The sequence below is a fragment of the Mus musculus genome, chromosome 10, assembly GCF_000001635.26.
Source record: "Mus musculus strain C57BL/6J chromosome 10, GRCm38.p6 C57BL/6J".
Taxonomy (NCBI): domain Eukaryota; kingdom Metazoa; phylum Chordata; class Mammalia; order Rodentia; family Muridae; genus Mus; species Mus musculus.
In genome coordinates this window covers 31043547-31063981 of record NC_000076.6, presented here as the reverse complement: position 1 = coordinate 31063981, position 20435 = coordinate 31043547, and the positions used below count along the sequence as shown (strand labels likewise).

Below are 20435 nucleotides of genomic sequence, written 5' to 3'. Positions count from 1 at the left end.
ATTGTGTGTTCATTTCTGCGTCTTCAATCTATTCCATTGATCTACCTGTCTGTCACTGTACCAGTACCATGCAATTTTATCACAATTGCTCTGTAGTAGAGCTTGAGGTCAGGGATGGTGATTCCACCAGAGGTTCTTTTATTGTTGAGAAGAGTTTTTGCTATCCTAGGTTTTTTGTTATTCCAGATAAATTTGCAAATTGCCCTTTCTAACTCGGTGAAGAATTGAGTTGGAATTTTGATGGGGATTACATTGAATCTGTAGATTGCTTTTGGCAAGATAGCCATTTTGACTATATTAATCCTGCCAATCCATGATCATGGGATATCTTTTCATCTTCTGAGATCTTTGATTTCCTTCTTCAGAGACTTGAAGTTCTTGTCATACAGATCTTTCACTTGCTTAGAGTCACACCAAGGTATTTTATATTGTTTGTGACTATTGTGACTATTGTTTCTCTAACTTCTTTCTCAGCCTGTTTATCCTTAGAGTAGAGAAAGGCCACTGATTTGTTTGAGTTAATTGTATATCCAGCTACTTCACTGAAGTTATCAGGTTTAGGAGTTGAGAATGACTTGTTAAATCAAGCAAACAAACAAAGACACACAACAACAACAAAAAAAAACCACCTCTCCATTGTCTTGTACTCCAGCAGCCTAGGGATACTGGGCCACCCAGAGTTGCCACCTGCACAAAGAAACAATGTGTAGCTTTGCCCTCTCTACTGACCACACTCTCCTGTGGCCTAGGCTGTTTCCTCCAGCTTCACCTTTGTTTCTCTAGTCTTGTTTCTCCCTGGGCTTGTTTGTGTAAGAAAGCCACTCTCCCAGTTTCCCGTGTCTCTGCCATTTCCTCCCATTACCAATCTCCACCGTGGCACTGAAGGCCATTGTTTTCCTTTCTAACTGCAATTCTAGTCCCTGGGAAGGACAAGTGCACAGCAGCAGGATGATGGAGGCCTGTCTGCTGGCCTCTCTCAGCTCCAGAACAGCACTGAGAAGTGGTGGGTGTGGCATTCTCTTGTCAACCGTGGACAGAAGAAACCAGTATCAGGAGACAGCTTCTTGCCAGTTAATCCCCAGATGCTATCTAAACAGAGTGTCATTACCAGGAGTTAAGACTGGAGAGGTCCTTGAGTGCTGATAACCATCTGTGCCAAAGGAAGCCATGAGTGTTGGCTTTCTGGGGCTTTGCCAAGTGTTTACTGCTGCTAAGCTGAGAAATGGATTGAGCAGGACTTATGGGGATTCTGACCCAGGTGCAGACTCCTATTTAGAAAGTATGTCCCCTGTCATTTTATTCAGTGCTCCAGCCTTTAGCTCAACCCCACTGTGGGGGCACTGTGTGGGTACACTTAGTGGGCACTGTGGGCGTACACCACTTAGTGGGCACTGTGGTGTACAGTAAAACATTGTGTGTTTTCTTGGTGGTGCTTTAATTAGATGTCTTTGCTGTAGGAGCTCCCAAGGATCCTGGTTCGTTTCCCTGAGCACAGGGAGAAAGAGCTGGTATTGTAGCTGCCTGGGGAAACTGAACTGTTGAAATGGCCATACCAGATTTAAGTACTGATTTCCAAATACAAATGAGAGAAAACTGTGAAGGATGACATGAACAAAGTATGTGTGTGTGTGTGTGTGTGTGTGTGTGTGTGTGTGTCTGTGTGTCTGTGTGTCTGTGTGTGTGTGTGTGTGTGTGTGTGTGTATGTGTATGTGTGTGTGTGTATGTGTATGTGTGTGTATGTGTGTGTGTGTGGGTGTGTGTGTGTGTATGCTCACAACAACAGCCAACAAGGTAAACTGAGCAAGCAATAGTAGACTTATGATTTCAGCTTGGTGTCAATTAAAACATGTATCAAAGCCTATTTATTTGTTTTACTTATTTTTGCCTGTCACCTAGAAGAACCTGGTGCACTATTTCGGTAATGTGTTCCATAAAGTTTTCATAGATTTTGCTCGTTCTTTTCATTACACTTTCCCACCAGTTTTAAGATTGTTATACCTGGCAAAGACATTTTTGTTTATTTCCGGTTTTAAAATGCTATGTGCTTACAAGAACACAAACACTTCCAGGGGTTTGAGCGATAGAAACAGATGTAATAGAAACACATTGGATTCTTTTACTTCAGATGAAATGGTGGTTTCATTAATAGTTTTAAGCATTCCTACTGTGGCTCCCCTGTGGCAGGCAAAGCTACTGATGCATGGACATGCTTTAAACACGGATCAACCATCATTTGCATTTTAAGATAATAATGTACCTGCCGTTTGCTCCAAGAGCTAACTAAAATTCACAAAGTCTTCTCCATCTCTGCCCATAGGATTCAAAATAATTTTAAAGGAACTATTCTATCAGAAATAGGGGTTCTGGAAAAAGAAAATTGAAAGTTTTGTTTTCAAAAGTTGGTATTTTTCAATAATCCTTTTATTGATGCAATTAAATTTGTTACTCATTTCTTTTTTTTTTTTTTTTTTTTTTCCATTTTTTATTAGGTATTTAGCTCATTTACATTTCCAATGCTATACCAAAAGTCCCCCTTACCCACCCACCCCCACTCCCCTACCCACCCACTCCCCCCCTTTGGCCCTGGCGTTCCCCTGTACCGGGGCACTCAAAGTCTGCGTGTCCAATGGGCCTCTCTTTCCAGTGATGGCCGACTAGGCCATCTTTTGATACATATGCAGCTAGAGTCAAGAGCTCAGGGGTACTGGTTAGTTCATAATGTTGTTCCACCTATAGGGTTGAAGATCCCTTTAGCTCCTTGGGTACTTTCTCTAGCTCCTCCATTGGGAGCCCTGTGATCCATCCATTAGCTGACTGTGAGCATCCACTTCTGTGTTTGCTAGGCCCCGGCATAGTCTCACAAGAGACAGCTACATCTGGGTCCTTTCGATAAAATCTTGCTAGTATATGCAATGGTGTCAGCGTTTGGATGCTGATTATGGGGTGGATCCCTGGATATGGCAGTCTCTACATGGTCCATCCTTTCATCTCAGCTCCAAACTTTGTTTCTGTAACTCCTTCCATGGGTGTTTTGTTCCCACTTCTAAGGAGGGGCATAGTGTCCACACTTCAGTCTTCATTTTTCTTGAGTTTCATGTGTTTAGGAAATTGTATCTTATATCGTGGGTATCCTAGGTTTTGGGCTAGTATCCACTTATCAGTGAGTACATATTGTGTGAGTTCCTTTGTGATTGTGTTACCTCACTCAGGATGATGCTCTCCAGGTCCATCCATTTGGCTAGGAATTTCATAAATTCATTCTTTTTAATAGCTGAGTAGTACTCCATTGTGTAGATGTACCACATTTTCTGTATCCATTCCTCTGTTGAGGGGCATCTGGGTTCTTTCCAGTTTCTGGCTATTATAAATAAGGCTGCTATGAACATAGTGGAGCATGTGTCCTTCTTACCAGTTGGGGCTTCTTCTGGATATATGCCCAGGAGAGGTATTGCTGGATCCTCCGGTAGTACTATGTCCAATTTTCTGAGGAACCGCCAGACTGATTTCCAGAGTGGTTGTACAAGCCTGCAATCCCACCAACAATGGAGGAGTGTTCCTCTTTCTCCACATCCTCGCCAGCATCTGCTGTCACCTGAATTTTTGATCTTAGCCATTCTCACTGGTGTGAGGTGGAATCTCAGGGTTGTTTTGATTTGCATTTCCCTGATGATTAAGGATGTTGAACATTTTTTCAGGTGCTTCTCTGCCATTCGGTATTCCTCAGGTGAGAATTCTTTGTTCAGTTCTGAGCCCCATTTTTTAAGGGGGTTATTTGATTTTCTGAGGTCCACCTTCTTGAGTTCTTTATATATGTTGGATATTAGTCCCCTATCTGATTTAGGATAGGTAAAGATCCTTTCCCAGTCTGTTGGTGGTCTTTTTGTCTTATAGACAGTGTCTTTTGCCTTGCAGAAACTTTGGAGTTTCATTAGGTCCCATTTGTCAATTCTCGATCTTACAGTACAAGCCATTGCTGTTCTGTTCAGGAATTTTTCCCCTGTGCCCATATCTTCAAGGCTTTTCCCCACTTTCTCCTCTATAAGTTTCAGTGTCTCTGGTTTTATGTGAAGTTCCTTGATCCACTTAGATTTGACCTTAGTACAAGGAGATAAGTATGGATCGATTCGCATTCTTCTACATGATAACAACCAGTTGTGCCAGCACCAATTGTTGAAAATGCTGTCTTTCTTCCACTGGATGGTTTTGGCTCCCTTGTCGAAGATCAAGTGACCATAGGTGTGTGGGTTCATTTCTGGGTCTTCAATTCTATTCCATTGGTCCACTTGTCTGTCTCTATACCAGTACCATGCAGTTTTTATCACAATTGCTCTGTAGTAAAGCTTTAGGTCAGGCATGGTGATTCCACCAGAGGTTCTTTTATCCTTGAGAAGAGTTTTTGCTATCCTCGGTTTTTTGTTATTCCAGATGAATTTGCAAATTGCTCCTTCTAATTCGTTGAAGAATTGAGTTGGAATTTTAATGGGGATTGCATTGAATCTGTAGATTGCTTTTGGCAAGATAGCCATTTTTACAATGTTGGTCCTGCCAATCCATGAGCATGGGAGATCTTTCCATCTTCTGAGATCTTCTTTAATTTCTTTCTTCAGGGACTTGAAGTTTTTATCATACAGATCTTTCACTTCCTTCGTTAGAGTCACGCCGAGATATTTTATATTATTTGTGGCTATTGAGAAGGGTGTTGTTTCCCTAATTTCTTTCTCAGCCTGTTTATTCTTTGTGTAGAGAAAGGCCATTGACTTGTTTGAGTTAATTTTATATCCAGCTACTTCACCGAAGCTGTTTATCAGGTTTAGGAGTTCTCTGTTGGAATTTTTAGGGTCACTTATATATACTATCATATCATCTGCAAAAAGTGATATTTTGACTTCCTCTTTTCCAATTTGTATCCCCTTGATCTCCTTTTGTTGTCGAATTGCTCTGGCTAATACTTCAAGTACTATGTTGAAAAGGTAGGGAGAAAGTGGGCAGCCTTGTCTAGTCCCTGATTTTAGTGGGATTGCTTCCAGCTTCTCTCCATTTACTTTGATGTTGGCTACTGGTTTGCTGTAGATTGCTTTTATCATGTTTAGGTATTGGCCTTGAATTCCTGATCTTTCCAGAACTTTTATCATGAATGGGTGTTGGATCTTGTCAAATGCTTTTTCTGCATCTAACGAGATGATCATGTGGTTTTTGTCTTTGAGTTTGTTTATATAATGGATTACATTGATGGATTTTCGTATATTAAACCATCCCTGCATCCCTGGAATAAAACCTACTTGGTCAGGATGGATGATTGCTTTAATGTGTTCTTGGATTCGGTTAGCGAGAATTTTATTAAGGATTTTTGCATCGATGTTCATAAGAGAAATTGGTCTGAAGTTCTCTATCTTTGTTGGATCTTTCTGTGGTTTAGGTATCAGAGTAATAGTGGCTTCATAAAATGAGTTGGGTAGAATACCTTCTACTTCTATCTTGTGAAAAAGTTTGTGCAGAACTGGAGTTAGATCTTCTTTGAAGGTCTGATAGAACTCTGCACTAAACCCGTCTGGTCCTGGGCTTTTTTTGGCTGGGAGACTATTAATAACTGCTTCTATTTCTTTAGGGGATATGGGACTGTTTAGAAGGTCAACTTGATCCTGATTCAACTTTGGTACCTGGTATCTGTCCAGAAATTTGTCCATTTCGTCCAGGTTTTCCAGTTTTGTTGAGTATAGCCTTTTGTAGAAGGATCTGATGGTGTTTTGGATTTCTTCAGGATCTGTTGTTATGTCTCCCTTTTCATTTCTGATTTTGTTAATTAGGATTTTGTCCCTGTGCCCTTTAGTGAGTCTAGCTAAGGGTTTATCTATCTTGTTGATTTTCTCAAAGAACCAACTCCTCGTTTGGTTAATTCTTTGAATAGTTCTTCTTGTTTCCACTTGGTTGATTTCACCCCTGAGTTTGATTATTTCCTGCCGTCTACTCCTCTTGGGTGAATTTGCTTCCTTTTTTTCTAGAGCTTTTAGATGTGTTGTCAAGCTGCTAGTATGTGCTCTCTCCCGTTTTTTCTTGAAGGCACTCATAGCTATGAGTTTCCCTCTTAGAAATGCTTTCATTGTGTCCCAAAGGTTTGGGTACGTTGTGGCTTCATTTTCATTAAACTCTAAAAAGTCTTTAATTTCTTTCTTTATTCCTTCCTTGACCAAGGTATCATTGAGAAGAGTGTTGTTCAGTTTCCATGTGAATGTTGGCTTTCTGTTATTTATTTTGTTATTGAAGATCAGCCTTAGTGCATGGTGATCTGATAGGATACATGGGACAATTTCAATATTTTTGAATCTGTTGAGGCCTGATTTGTGACCTATTATGTGGTCAATTTTGGAGAAGGTACCATGAGGTGCTGAGAAGAAGGTATATCCTTTTGTTTTAGGGAAAAATGTTCTGTAGATATCTGTCAGATCCATTTGTTTCATCACTTCTGTTAGTTTCAGTGTGTCCCTGTTTAGTTTCTGTTTCCATGATCTGTCCATTGGTGAAAGTGGTGTGTTGAAGTCTCCCACTATTATTGTGTGAGGCGCAATGTGTGCTTTGAGCTTTACTAAAGTTTCTTTAGTGAATGTGGCTGCTCTTGTATTTGGAGCATAGATATTCAGAATTGAGAGTTCCTCTTGGAGGATTTTACCTTTGATGAGAATGAAGTGTCCCTCCTTGTCTTTTTTGATGACTTTGGGTTGGAAGTCAATCTTATCAGATATTAGGATGGCTACTCCTGCTTGTTTCTTCATACCATTTGCTTGGAAAATTGTTTTCCAGCCTTTCATTCTGAGGTAGTGTCTATCTTTTTCTCTGAGATGAGTTTCCTGTAAGCAGCAAAATGTTGGGTCTTGTTTGTGTAGCCAGTTTGTTAGTCTATGTCTTTTTATTGGCGAGTTGAGACCATTGATGTTAAGAGATATTAAGGAAAAGTAATTGTTGCTTCCTGTTATTTTAGTTGTTAAAGGTGGCATTCTGTTCTTGTGGCTGTCTTCTTTTAGGTTTGTTGAGGGATTACCTTCTTGTTTTTTCTAGGGCGTTGTTCCCGTTCTTGTATTGGTTTTTTTCTGTTATTATCCTTTGAAGGGCTGGATTCGTGGAGAGATAATGCGTGAATTTGGTTTTGTCGTGGAATACTTTGGTTTCTCCCTCTATGATAATTGAGAGTTTGGCTGGGTATAGTAGCCTGGGCTGCAGTTTGTGTTCTCTTAGTGTCTGTATAACATCTGTCCAGGCTCTTCTGGCTTTCATAGTCTCTGGTGAAAAATCTGGTGTAATTCTGATAGGCTTGCCTTTATATGTTACTTGACCTTTTTCCCTTACTGCTTTTAGTATTCTATCTTTATTTAGTGCATTTGATGTTCTGATTATTATGTGTCGGGAGGAATTTCTTTTCTGGTCCAGTCTATTTGGAGTTCTGTAGGCTTCTTGTATGTTCATATGCATCTCATTCTTTAGATTTGGGAAGTTTTCTTCAATAATTTTGTTGAAGATGTTTGCTGGACCTTTGAGTTGAAAATCTTCATTCTCATCCACTCCTATTATCCGTACGTTTGGTCTTCTTATTGTGTCCTGGATTTCCTGGATATTTTGAGTTAGGATCTTTTTGCATTTTCCATTTTCTTTGATTGTTGTGCCGATGTTCTCTATGGAATCTTCTGCACCTGAGATTCTCTCTTCCATCTCTTGTATTCTGTTGCTGATGCTCAAATCTATGGTTCCAGATTTCTTTCCTAGGGTTTCTATCTCTAGTGTTGCCTCGCTTTGAGTTTTCTTTATTGTGTCTACTTCCCTTTTTAGGTCTAGTATGGTTTTGTTCATTTCCATCACCTGTTTGTATGTTTTTTCCTCTTTTTCTGTAAGGACTTCTACCTGTTTGATTGTGTTTTCCTGTTTTTCTTTAAGGACTTGTAACTCTTTAGCAGTGTTCTCCTGTATTTCTTTAAGTGATTTATTAAAGTCCTTCTTGATGTCCTCTACCATCATCATGAGATATGCTTTTAAATCTAGGTCTAGGTTCTCAGGTGTGTTGGGGTTCCCTGGACTGGGCGAAGTGGGTGTGCTGGGTTCTGGTGATGGTGAGTGGTCTTGGTTCCTGTTAGTAAGATTCCTCCGTTTACCTTTCGCCATCTGGTAATCTCTGGAGTTAGTAGTTATAGTTGACTCTGTTTAGAGATTGTTCTTCTGGTGATTCTGTTACCGTCTATCAGCAGACCTGGGAGACAGATTCTCTCCTCTGAGTTTCAGTGCTCAGAGCACTCTCTGCTGGCAAGCTCTCTTACAGGGAAGGTGCGCAGATATCTTGTATTTGGACCTCCTCCTGGCCGAAGAAGAAGGCCCAAAACAGGACCTTTCTCAGACACTGTGTTGCTTTGGCAGTTCCCAGGTGGTACAGACTCTCACCTAAGCAGACTAAATTCCTAATTTCCTTGGAGTCCCGGGACCAAGATGGCGACCGCTGCTGCTGTGGCTTAGGTCGCCTCCCCAGCCGGGCGGGCACCTGTCCTCTGGTCCGGAAGGTGGCCGGCTGTCCCCGGCCCACGCAGGGTGCTGCCTCAGCGCCTCTGTGCTTCCGCCTGTTCCAGAAGCTGTCAGGTTCTCTGGCGCACCCTCTCACCTGTTCAGACTAATTTCCTAAGTTCGGCGGGTCCCGGACCAAGATGGCGACCGCTGCTGCTGTGGCTTAGGTCGCCTCCCCAGCCGGGCGGGCACCTGTCCTCCGGTCCGGAAGGTGGCCGGCTGTCCCCGGCCCACACAGGGTGCTGCCTCAGCCCCTCTGTGCTTCTGCCTGTTCCAGAGGCTGTCAGGTTCTCTGGCGCACCCTCTCACCTGTTCAGACTAATTTCCTAAGTTCGGCAGGTCCCGGACCAAGATGGCGACCGCTGCTGCTGTGGCTTAGGTCGCCTCCCCAGCCGGGTGGGCACCTGTCCTCTGGTCCGGAAGGTGGCCGGCTGTCCCCGGCCCACACAGGGTGCTGCCTCAGCGCCTCTGTGCTTCTGCCTGTTCCAGAAGCTGTCAGGTTCTCTGGCGCACCCTCTCACCTGTTCAGACTAATTTCCTAAGTTCGGCGGGTCCCGGACCAGGTTACTCATTTCTTGAACTTTAAATCCATTCTAGAAACTAATGAAATTTTAATGAAATAAAATGACTTTTGAGTTCTTCTGTAAAACAAGAAGTGATGTGTGGATGGGGGTTTATCTAAAAGGAAATTTGAAGCATTAATGGCTGGTAGGAAACATTTATTCTTTTATAGATAACTGGTAAGTAAATCGTCTCCATTTAGTTTCTGTAAGCAGCACTTTCTGAGCATGCTTGGGGACTGGGGGTGGGGGCGCTGCCTCCTACTAGAATTCAGAGGTGTTGAAACTGTTGGAAATTAAAACAAAACAAAACTAAAGTTCTGAGAAAGTATCCCTTTTTTTTTTTTCAGATATCCAAGGGAAAAATACAAAACACATAACTACAAAACAAACACATTACATGACAAAAGTGGTTGGTGGTCCCCCTACTCTGTTTGTCAGGGAGTTGCTTCCCAGTCCAGATTAGCCTCTTTCTTCAAATTGATCTTTCAGATCTCTGGTGACAGGATTTGGGGAGTCAGTTATTGTTATCACCTTGTCAGTTTCTAGGTAGATTTAGGGGGGAATCTGAGGAAATAACATCATTTATAAAGAAATCTGGGAAATATGTAAATATGTTTTTCTGTGTCCAGTTTTATGATAAAAAAGCATTATAAGCTGATCTGAGATTGTTCCAGAATTTGCTTCAACAGGAGGAAGCCCTTTAGTTTCTTAAAGGGAATTAAACTCCCTAAGCATGTTAAAATGCACAGGTCATCCTACTCCAGGAACATCTGTATTTTCTGGCAGAACATCTTGGACTCTCTCCTGGGTTCCTTCCCTGTCCTGCTCACGACTGAGTCTTGTAAATCAAGCTCTTTCACAATCAATTATTACAATATATCCTTTCCAGGCTATTTTGTTTTTCTAATTATACCTGTTTTACCCAAATTACATTTATGCACACACAGGCAAAGCAAGCATTAAATAGTGGATTATTGACTTAATTTTCTTAGGGTCAAAGATATTCAATGGTAGGATTTTCAAAACTTCCACTGGCAGCAGACAGGCTGCATAGAAAAGCAAGTGAGGAACCTAGAGACAAGCGGTTTCATTAGGTTCCGAGAAGGAGCAGATAACACTGCCTTTTGCTTTCCTTTGTTTTAACTACATGTTCATGGTATTCAGAGTGCCCCTTACCAGAGGAGATTCAGAAACCAGCCTCTGGCTTTGTGTGGGGAAATACCTCACTTTAGTGTGCGCAGTATGTAGATTTCAGACCATTAGAGAGACAGGCTGTCCACTAAACTGAGCAGAAATAGAAATGAATCCTGCCTGTACACGGGTTAAATAAAGATCACACGTTCCAACCGTCAGCCACAAAGGACTCAGGGGCCACTCCCCTAGATACTGCCTTTACTTATCTCAAATCTTAATCCCAGTCTGCACCTTTTGATCAGCCCAAGCCTGGGACCAGATAACTTATCGAAGGCGCTGGAATTTGTGCTGTGCTCCAAGCGCCCATATAACTAACCACTTGTAGGCTGGATTATGGGCCTAACACTTCAACACTCAACAAGTGGAGGCCTGGGAGTAGCTCATGGTCTTCATCACAGAAGAGGTGCCACGAGTCAAGTGGGGGGTCAAGCCAGACACTCTAGGCCTTCAGTAGCTACCAGTCTTCCCAGATCTGTTAACAGAAATGTCCTTCCTTATGATCCATGGTGCCAGGGATAACTTCTCTTAGAGATGTATGTCTTCTCAGGGTGGTCTTGTCCTACTGTCTCTGACTTCCCATCTCACTGCAGGAGAAGGTTCCCACCTGTGTAACAAGTCTCTAGCCATTTTTAATCTTCCAGTCAGCCTGGATTTTCTATTATCAACCTCTAGACTCATTGTCTCCCCAGGTCTGTATTTTGGTAAAGTGATAGCTCCCTGGCCTTCCATCCTTTTCCACATTAAGCTGTACTTTACAAGATTAATTAGTATTCTCTGCTCCAAATCTGATGTCCCATCCCATCTGTCTTAATCCCCCATTCATTCTAAGTATTAAGATAAAAGTAACAGGAGGAGTGGAGACTCTTGAGACTGTCTGTCTTTCTGGTTCAACTATCAGTCCCCTTCACTTCCACTGATTCCTTCAACAACAAACATTCCTCAACGCATTGCCTACCTCCATCTTTCTGCCCTTGGATAGTTTCCATCTCAAAACTTTCTTTTTACCTACCAGAGCATAAAATTTTATTCTTCTGTCTGGCACTTCCTCCTGCTCTGCTTTATCCTTAACTAGCTGTCCCAGACAAAACCAATTGCCAAATACTAATTAACAAAACCTTGCCAATAGATAAATGGGGCTGAGTATATGCTATCTCTTGAAGACCTGTTAACAGTGATACAGTTTTTAAAATCAGGGTTTGGACTCACTATTAGCCAAAATTAGCCTTGAACTCTTGATGCTCCTGCCTCTACCTCCCAAGTCCTGGGATTATAAGCATGAGCCATCATTTTCAGCTACTGACAGTGATTTGAACAACTTGAGACATATTTTTAAACTTATGTATGTATGTGGGTGTGTGCATGTGAATGTAAATGCCCTCAGAAGCTGGAAAAGGTCATCCAATACCTGGTCCCCTGGAGTTAGAGTTATATACGTAATTGCCCATTGTGGGTTCTCAGATTCAAGCATCAGGCTTCTACTAGAGCAATATACATGCTTAAATGCTAGTCATTCTCTCCAGTTCCACGAACAAGTGTTTTCTATAACAGAATTTAGAAAAATGATTGGCCCAAGAAAATTTAGTTTAGAAATGAAGAGTTCTCTTTCATCACTGTCATCTTGCAGAACACAGTCAGTTACTGCTTTCTGAGACTAACCTGCTTTTCCCACACATCTGCTTTTTCCAGGGTCATTCATGCCTTGTCTTCATCTCAGATGGAACACACTTTTCCTGACGGACACATGTATAATTCATGATGACTTCTCACTAAAGTAAATGTCTTTGATTCCAGCACTTGGAAAGCAGAGGCAGTTGGATCTCTGTGAATTCAAGGCCAGTCTGGTTTATAGAGTGAGTTCCAGGACAGCCAGAGCCCTATAATGAGACGCTGTCTTGGAAACAAACAAACAAACAAACAAACAAACAAAATAAATCAAATGTGCCAGTAGGGGTGATGGAAATTATCAAATCTTTGAACTAGACAGAATTGTGTTCTGGGTTCAAGTCTTACTGTCCTGGTGGCTTTGGCAGTTTAAGCTCTCCATTTCCTCTTCTGTAAAATGGATATTTATAGCCTTCAAGTTACTGAGCAGATTAGTGATTCATGTAGTTGCTTTGTAAAGTAAGTGGCTGTACAGCTAACAGTTTCCTGAATTTCAGTTGTTTATAATTTTTTAAGCATAAAGCAAATGTGACAGCTGCACAACTGCGGTAAATATGACTGACATGCTTGTCACAAGGCTTCACAGTTGTCACTTATGATTGCTTCATCAACACTACAGAATAGCAAATTGTAGCTTTATGCACCAGAACACTTGGGCAGCTATTAAGATCTCTTGAAATTCAATTTTTGACTTGTTTCAAATTTACATATTATCCTGAACAAATAGAAAATGAGAGAGAGAGAGAGAGAGAGAGAGAGAGAGAGAGATTGAGATTCCTGACAATGAACAGCTTAAGGCTGGAAGGGTTTATTCTGGCTCACAGTTTGAAAGATTCCTTCTTCATGGCAGAGAAGGAATGACTCACATTTTGAAGACAGACGTCTTTATGTCATGGAAGGCATGACAGCAGGATGGCTTACAGCTCTGGTAGCAGCAGACATCGCACATCTCAGATTAAGAACAATCTGAGTGTTGGTGCCCACCTGGCTTTTTCCTTTTGTCTTTTATTCAGTCTGGCATCCCAGCACATGGTCTGGTGCCATCCAGATGCTGGTGGATCTTCCCTCTTACATCAGTCCTTCCTGTAAGCACACTTACACTCACACTCAGAAATATTTTCCCCAGGATTCTAAATCTGGTTGAGCTGACAGTGAAGGTTAACGCTCAGGGCTCAGGGCTCAGGGCATTACTCTTTCCATTGAGTACAAGAGCTGCCTCTGGCCCCATATATTCAGTTTAAAGGCTAACCTATTTTCAAATAGTACAAACATTGTGATTCCTACCAATCCCTTAAGAATGGTCACAATAAAATTAGGCTCACCATAAAGACTTCCTCTGTAATAAGATCTCTCTCCTTTTTGACAATTCTAAAGGGCTCTAAACATATGATGAGGCCTTAACCCTAGGAAAGCACCCTACTACTTTATATAGTCTTCTGTATACACCTTAGAAAACATGTTTATTGGCTTTTCAAGTAAACAGGAAAGGGAAAATTATGGTTGAAGGAATCTGCAGTCTTTTTTTTTCTATTTTTTTAAATTAGGTATTTTCCTCATCTACACTTCCAATGCTATCCCAAAAGTCCCCCATACCCTCCCCCCACCCCCTTACCCACCCACTCCCACTTTTTGGCCCTGGCGTTCCCCTATACTGGGGCATATAAAGTTTGCAAGTCTAATGGGCCTCTCTTTCCAGTGATGGCCGACTAGGCCATCTTTTGATATATATGCAGCTAGAGTCAAGAGCTCCGGGGTACTGGTTAGTTCATAATGTTGTTCCACCTATAGGGTTGCAGATCCCTTTAGCTCCTTGGGTACTTTCTCTAGCTCCTCCATTGGGGGCCGTGTGATCCATCCAATAGCTGACTGTGAGCATCCACTTATGTGTTTGCTAGGCCCCGGCATAGTCTCACAAGAGACAGCTATATCAGGGTCCTATCCGCACAATCTTGCTAGTGTATGCAATGTCCTGAGTGAGGTAACCCAATCACAAAAGAACTCAAATGATATATACTCACTGATAAGTGGATATTAGCCCAGAAACTTAGAATACCCAAGATATAATTTACAATTTGCAAAACACATGAAACTCAAGAAGAACGAAGACCAAAGTGTGGACACTTTGCCCCTTCTTAGAATTGGGAACAAAACACCCATGGAAGGAGTAACAGAGACAAAGTTTGGAGCTGTGACAAAAGGATGGACCATCTAGAGACTGCCATATGCAGGGACCCTCTCCTTATCTTAAGATCTGACTTCACAGACTCTTCTTCTAGCTTCCTTGTACTTTTTGTATAAAAACAGGATCTTTCTGGGTTGGCAAAAGAGATGCCAATATTGTCTTTATCAATGTTGTCCAGTTGTAAATGTGTGACAAATGAGATCAGTTTGTCAGGGTTCTAAAAATAATCAAGCATGGGCTGGGAAGAACATTCAGTGGGTAAAGTACTCACTGTGCAGGCAGGGGGGGGCATCTGAGTCCGTATCTCAGCACTTGTACACAAACTGGCATGGTAATGCATGCCTGTAGCCTTAACTCTGGGGCATGAAGACAGGCAGATATAGAAGCCACGCTGGCTAATCAGTGTAGCTGAAACCTTAAGCTCCAGGTTCAGTGGAAGGACCCTGCCTCCTTTGAGTTTGAGAACTATAGCTGAAGATACCCATAATCAATGTGTGTATGTACTTGTATGTCCTCTACACATGTACATACATACATACATACAACACACACAAATACAGAATAATGATGATAATAAGTAGCAAAGATTTGGGTGTTATTTATTATCTCATTTCAAACTGAGGGTTCATGGACTCTGGGAGATTCTGAATGTGTGAATGTGTTCAGGGTTACCCAGGTCCAGTGGTAGACTTGAGAGTTAGCCCCAGGAACACGTGATATAACTCCGGTACATTTAGGTTGGCATCATAAGTTAGCCTTTATATTATTTTCATTGCCTAAACCCTTTCCAAGAGCCCTTTAGACTTAGATCTGTCTGTGTCAACCTAGAATAAATATAAAAAGTACTTTTTCTGAAAGAGTCATAATAAAATGAGCAAAATACAAATATGGGAGCTACATCTATACCAGTAATTTGCAATGTGTTTAAGTGTAAAGGATTTATCTCAAATGCTAATGAATAAAATTCATCTATGAGACCCAGATTCATATAGTTTAAATTAAGTCATCTAAATAGACAGAAGAGACATCTACATAAATAAATGCAATAGTGATGCTTTGGGGACAGTGTGCTTCAATTGCCGATTTATTTATACTTCTCAGACTCCCAGTCTCTTTGGGTCAGGGATCCTGTCTTTTTTTGTACTCCCAGCACTAATCAGAGTGTCTGAGACAGAGATGATTCTTGATATATACTTATAGAATAAATAAAAATTTAAAAAATAAAAATAAAAAAGTAAACATAGAGACTCAGTAGAAGGAGGTATTATTTGGATGTGTGTGTGTGTTCCTATGCATGTACAGTGAAGTAAGGTTTTCAGCTATTCCTCTGAGAGCTAGGTGTATCCTTTCTGCATGTACAAAGCTGTATGCCTTGTCCTGTTCCTCATCAGAAGAGTTCACATTATTGTAGACATTGGACTTTTCAACCTTTTGCAAGCTTTTTAGTTTTAGTAATCGACATTTCCATACATGTGTCTAATACTACTGGCCAGATTCATCTCTCTACTGTCTCTCTTCCTCTCCTATCCTTTTTCTTCCCACTAAGTTTCCCTCCCAGTTTCTAATCTTTGTTGTTTTGGTTTTTCTTTCTCTGTGAGACACATGGTTTATTCAGGACCACCTGGTTGGGCATGGGAGGTCAGAACTATCTGCTGGGCCATGAGTAATTTCAGTGGCTATATACCACTGGGGACAATGATTTCCTCTCTCCTGGAAGCCTTTGCCTTCCTTTAGCTCCCTAGGCTCAGGCCTCATCATCCCCTCTACCATCTGTGACTGAACATTTATGTCTTAAGAAACCTTTACAAGAGGCAATTGCGGGTGCTGTGAGTTGATGAGTGCCACAGCCTTGTCATACCTGTAAGACTGAAGAGCCCTCCTCCCCATCATCTGGCTCCTTCCTCTATGGTGTTCTCTGGGCTGTGGAGGGAAGTGGCTAGGTAAGGCTAAGCATTCACGTTACTTCATAGTCCCTCCACCTATCAGGATTCTCTGTATTAACCATTGTTAACTGCAGAGAATTTTTTTTCTACCAATGAGGGGTCTCCGGAGGCTATTAAGTCTATGCATTTCTTATATTTTTGGTTGTGAGCCTAGCATTTCTTATATTTTTGGTTGTGAGCCTAGCCTTTAACAGCTGAGCCATCTCTCCAGCCCAAATCTATATATTTCTTACTGCAGTCCCTACCCTAACTCCACCAACTCTAACTTTGAGTTTGTTCATGCTTAAACCCTCTATTAGTCCTGGACCACAGCATATCGTTTTCTTGTATTAGACAGTGTCATTCCAATGAGCAAAAGTAAAACCAATATATCTCCAAATAAAACCTGCTTCGAATCTCCTCCAACTGTTTTATTTAAGTCTATCTGTACTCTCTACGTTCTTACAGACTTCACCTGCTCAAGTCATATATGCTCCCATCTAGGCATTGTTTTACAGTTTGTATCAAGTAATGTATACACATTCATTTATCCTTATGATTCTGGGATCTGCATCCCAGTAACTCAAACATAAAAAGGCCTCCATCAAAGCAACTTTTTCCTTCCTTCCTTTAACCAGGAACTTCCTTTAACTGCTCATCAGCTTCTTGCTTGTTACCTGATACACTAATCCATGAGTGATTCCTCTTCCAGAGAAATTCAGTTATAAAGACAGTAGCTTTATTGTTTGGAGTCTAACATAGATCCTAAATGATTTAGCCACTAGGATCCAGTTATACAGAGGTTTGATGGAGCAAAAAGCAGAAAAGATCTAGGAGTAGTAACTGGAGATGCTCAGACATCAGACTTTGGGTCACTAATCAAAAAGAGGGGTTCTCCAAACACCTGGAACTTGCAATCTTCAGAGCCATGCCTGTGTAAACCCAGAAATGTACCGCACAAAATCAAGCTGCTGTTTTGACACACTTTGAAGGAAAACATCTTTGGTAGCCCATTTAAACCTTTGACTCCAATTCAAAGTTTATATTTGATGCCAGGCCATATGTATGCCTAATTGCAAACAAAGCTGTTAAAATTTCCTGAATGGCTACGGGACACGGTCTTCAGAAACCCGTCCAAAGGCTCATCAACAAGCAAAGCCCTGTGGCCACTTTGCTAAACCTTGAAAGCATCAGCGTCAACTCAAAACATGTGGTGGCTTAAAATATGAAGAAGAAGCTTTCACTTCCTGCAGAAATGCCAAGCTCGCATTGGTCACACTGGGGAGATACACAGGGAAGACACAGTGGCCTGTGGGAGGCACACTGGGGGGCCTGTCTCCAGTCTCACGGTTCCATTTGTTAACAGTGGAAATTGTTACTTAAAAGTTGGCATGAGTTGATATTTGAAGTTGCCCAAAGACATCTGCTTATTTTCGGTATTTACACATAGACCTTCTCATATGGGAGTCCATTTGGAACCAAGTAAGATCCACTAATTAAGTAAATATTAATACAAAAATTAATTTCTTAAGTGAACAAAACTGGCTTCCATAAGACTGTAAGTGTCAGGTTAACCACAAAGTAGAGAGTGCTGCTTTTCCTGCTTAGTTGACTCCTTTATTTGCATAAGATTCCTAAATATCCTGTACAGAGATGACTACTTTTCAAAGAAGTTAGAAGACAGCATCACACCTAGTATTAAAACCATATTGAGCAAAAGCATGCTTGATTCAGAAGGCGCCTCTGAGTGTAACGAGCCTCTGGGCCAACATTAAACAATGTCGTTTTTAAGAGCTTTGGGAGCATAAACTCACTCCCCACAGAGCAAACGTGGGATGTGCACTTCTAAATAAAATCTTCACAATAACTTGTGATTTATTTCTTTCTCACAAAATAAAACTTAATGCACAAAAACAATCCAGTCTGCTTGAATGTGGGAACCAAAACGTGGGACCATGGAGACTTACAAGCAAATTCAATCGAGTTTTATCTGCGCTTATTTTTACATTATTTTTACGCTATTTTTACATGTATTATTCCACCTCATGGAAAAGCTTTTGAAGAGACACTACTTTCCTTTTTTACCTAACTGCTAATGATGGTGTATTTTACATGATATTTTATCATTTTATACTTGCTATGCAATATTACCTCAGGTAAATAAGCTGCAATATACCATGTCCCATTTTTGAACATTGATTTCAATTATTTCTATTATTTAGCTGTATTCTTGCCAGAAATATTTAGGGTGATAATTTTTCTCTGATCATGCCCCTACAGTAAGTACTAAGAAATAAATTGAGAACACTGTTCTTAAGATATATGTTTCTGAACTTTTCTACATCTCAATATATGCATATGCTTACCATTTTTATATATTCACCATTTTTAATGTTGATTTTACCACCATCAAATTGTTGAAAAATTGATTTAAATTGATTTTTTTTATTTGATCCTTTAGTCATTCCCCTTATATACCTCTCCTGGTGGATTGTATATTTCACTAATCTACGTTACTGGTTGCTTTGCAAATTCTTCTAAATAAAAACATTACCAAATAAATGAATGAATGAATGAATAAACAAACAAACAAACAAATGAATAAACCTACATGTTCTCTGAGGCCACAGCTTCTTTCTTTATTAAAACATTGTTCCTATGATTCTACATGATTTTGGGGAAAAGGACACAGGGAACTCCAAATCTCTCAATTACTCTCTAAAGTTAAAGATTTATTTAGTTAGTTATTTCAGACTTTAAAGATTTTTATTTTATTTTATATGTATGAATGTTTTGCATGTACTTAAGTATGTGTACCACCCACATACCTGGTGTCTGCAGAAGTTAGAAGAAAGTATCAGCTCCCTTGTAACTGGAGTTACAGATGGTTGTGAACCACCACATGAGTGTTGGGAATTAAACCTAAGTTCTCTGCAAGAGCACCAAAGCTCCAAACAACTGAGCCATCTCTGCAGCCTTATAATTTATTTATTTATTTTTATGGGTGGATGTGTGTATGCATGCATGCCTGTGTGTGTGTGTGTGTGTGTGTGTGTGTGTGTGTGTGTGTGTGTATAGGTGCAGTTGCCTAAGAATCCAGAAGAGGGTGATATGTCCCTAGAACTGCAGTTAAAAATGGGTGCTGGGAACCAAACTCAGATCTTCCACAAGGTCAGTACCTGAGTGTTTTTAATTGCTGAGACACCTTTTCAGTCTTAGTCTCTCGGTGTAAAGCATAAAAAGTAGCAATTGCTGTACTTTAGTATTTTCCACAGGATGGTTATGTATGCAAAAGTATCTGAAAATTTATATTCCTTCTCAGATTATATTAAAATATTTTAAGACAAAAGAGGTATGGAAAGCTCAAGGGGGAAAAAAAGCTTCTATATTTCTCTTTTTACTTTGGTTAGGCAGAGATCTCATTGAGCTAGGAGCTGATAACTGTGCTCTACACTGTTGCTGTTACTCCACCACCTCCCTCTGGGTTATCAGCCGGTATCAGCTCCTCACCTTGGCCAGAAAGGGCAGATGAGTACACCCTCTGTAGCTAGTGCCTCGGGGGTTGCCAGTGCTGATCACTTCGCTGCTTCTTCCCTGGATTTTCATACTTTGTCCTACTCCCACATCTATAAAACAAAGAATGTTTATGTTCTATTTATTTGGGTGGGTGGGGTGAGGGTTCTGCACTAATATGGAAATCATGACTCCTGCAGTGGGCAGCATATTGCCAACTACCATAAATTAGGGATCTTATCTATTGTATTGCTCCTTTTCAGTTTAGATTTTGCTTTCTTCACAGTATGCTGATTAGATCAGGCTAGCCACAAAACCTGAATTCTCTTGCCCTAGCCCCCATGATATACCATCTGCACCCGATGAGCAGATCCTTCACGGGAGCAACAGTGGTCGATGCATAAGGAAGTCATGAGTCCTCCAGTCCTTGCCTTTACTCTGCGAACAGAAACAAATCACGGATTTCACAGAACTGTAGGCTCCCTTCTGGAAAACTGAGCTAACACTGGTAGGCTGGCTTATCTCATTTGACTGGTGCAACCACCAATTGAGGTTATGCGAATAGCAATGTTTGCATACAAATGAATGAACATGAACTACAGGAGAAGTAATGTATCGCTCCTTACTGAGAAGATAAGGGTTGGTTCTGTCCAGAATCAAACTACAAAGTTATTCTGGGATGTAACAGGATTTCACGGGCAATGATTTAACAAAAGAAGATAAATTGTGAAATATGATTTAATAATGAAAAAGAATGAAATATTGATAAAAGTACATAGATAAACTTTAGGATTACTATGTCAAGGGAAAGAATTTGGTCACAAAAGGCCAAGTATTTTTAAAATTCTATTTATATCAATCGC

At 40.8% G+C, this 20435-nt stretch overlaps 1 long non-coding RNA gene across 3 annotated transcripts in view, besides 1 other annotated feature; it reads left to right on the top strand.

The window, feature by feature from the left end:
• The window catches only part of Gm30676, a 37029-nt gene that overhangs the window by 2250 nt on the left and 14344 nt on the right, over positions 1 to 20435 (top strand). The window contains exon 2 of one of the 3 annotated variants that reach the window (XR_380235.2): positions 19909 to 20080. The exons of the other annotated variants lie outside the window; for them this stretch is intronic. This is a non-coding gene — a long non-coding RNA (predicted gene, 30676). The remainder of the gene's footprint in view (positions 1 to 19908; positions 20081 to 20435) is intronic. 3 annotated transcript variants of the gene reach the window in all.
• Positions 9894 to 10901: an enhancer, noted in NCBI's record as "VISTA enhancer mm763". NCBI's record gives its function as "enhancer in: heart[3/5]" and the evidence as "EXISTENCE:transgenic organism evidence [ECO:0001131][PMID:17130149]".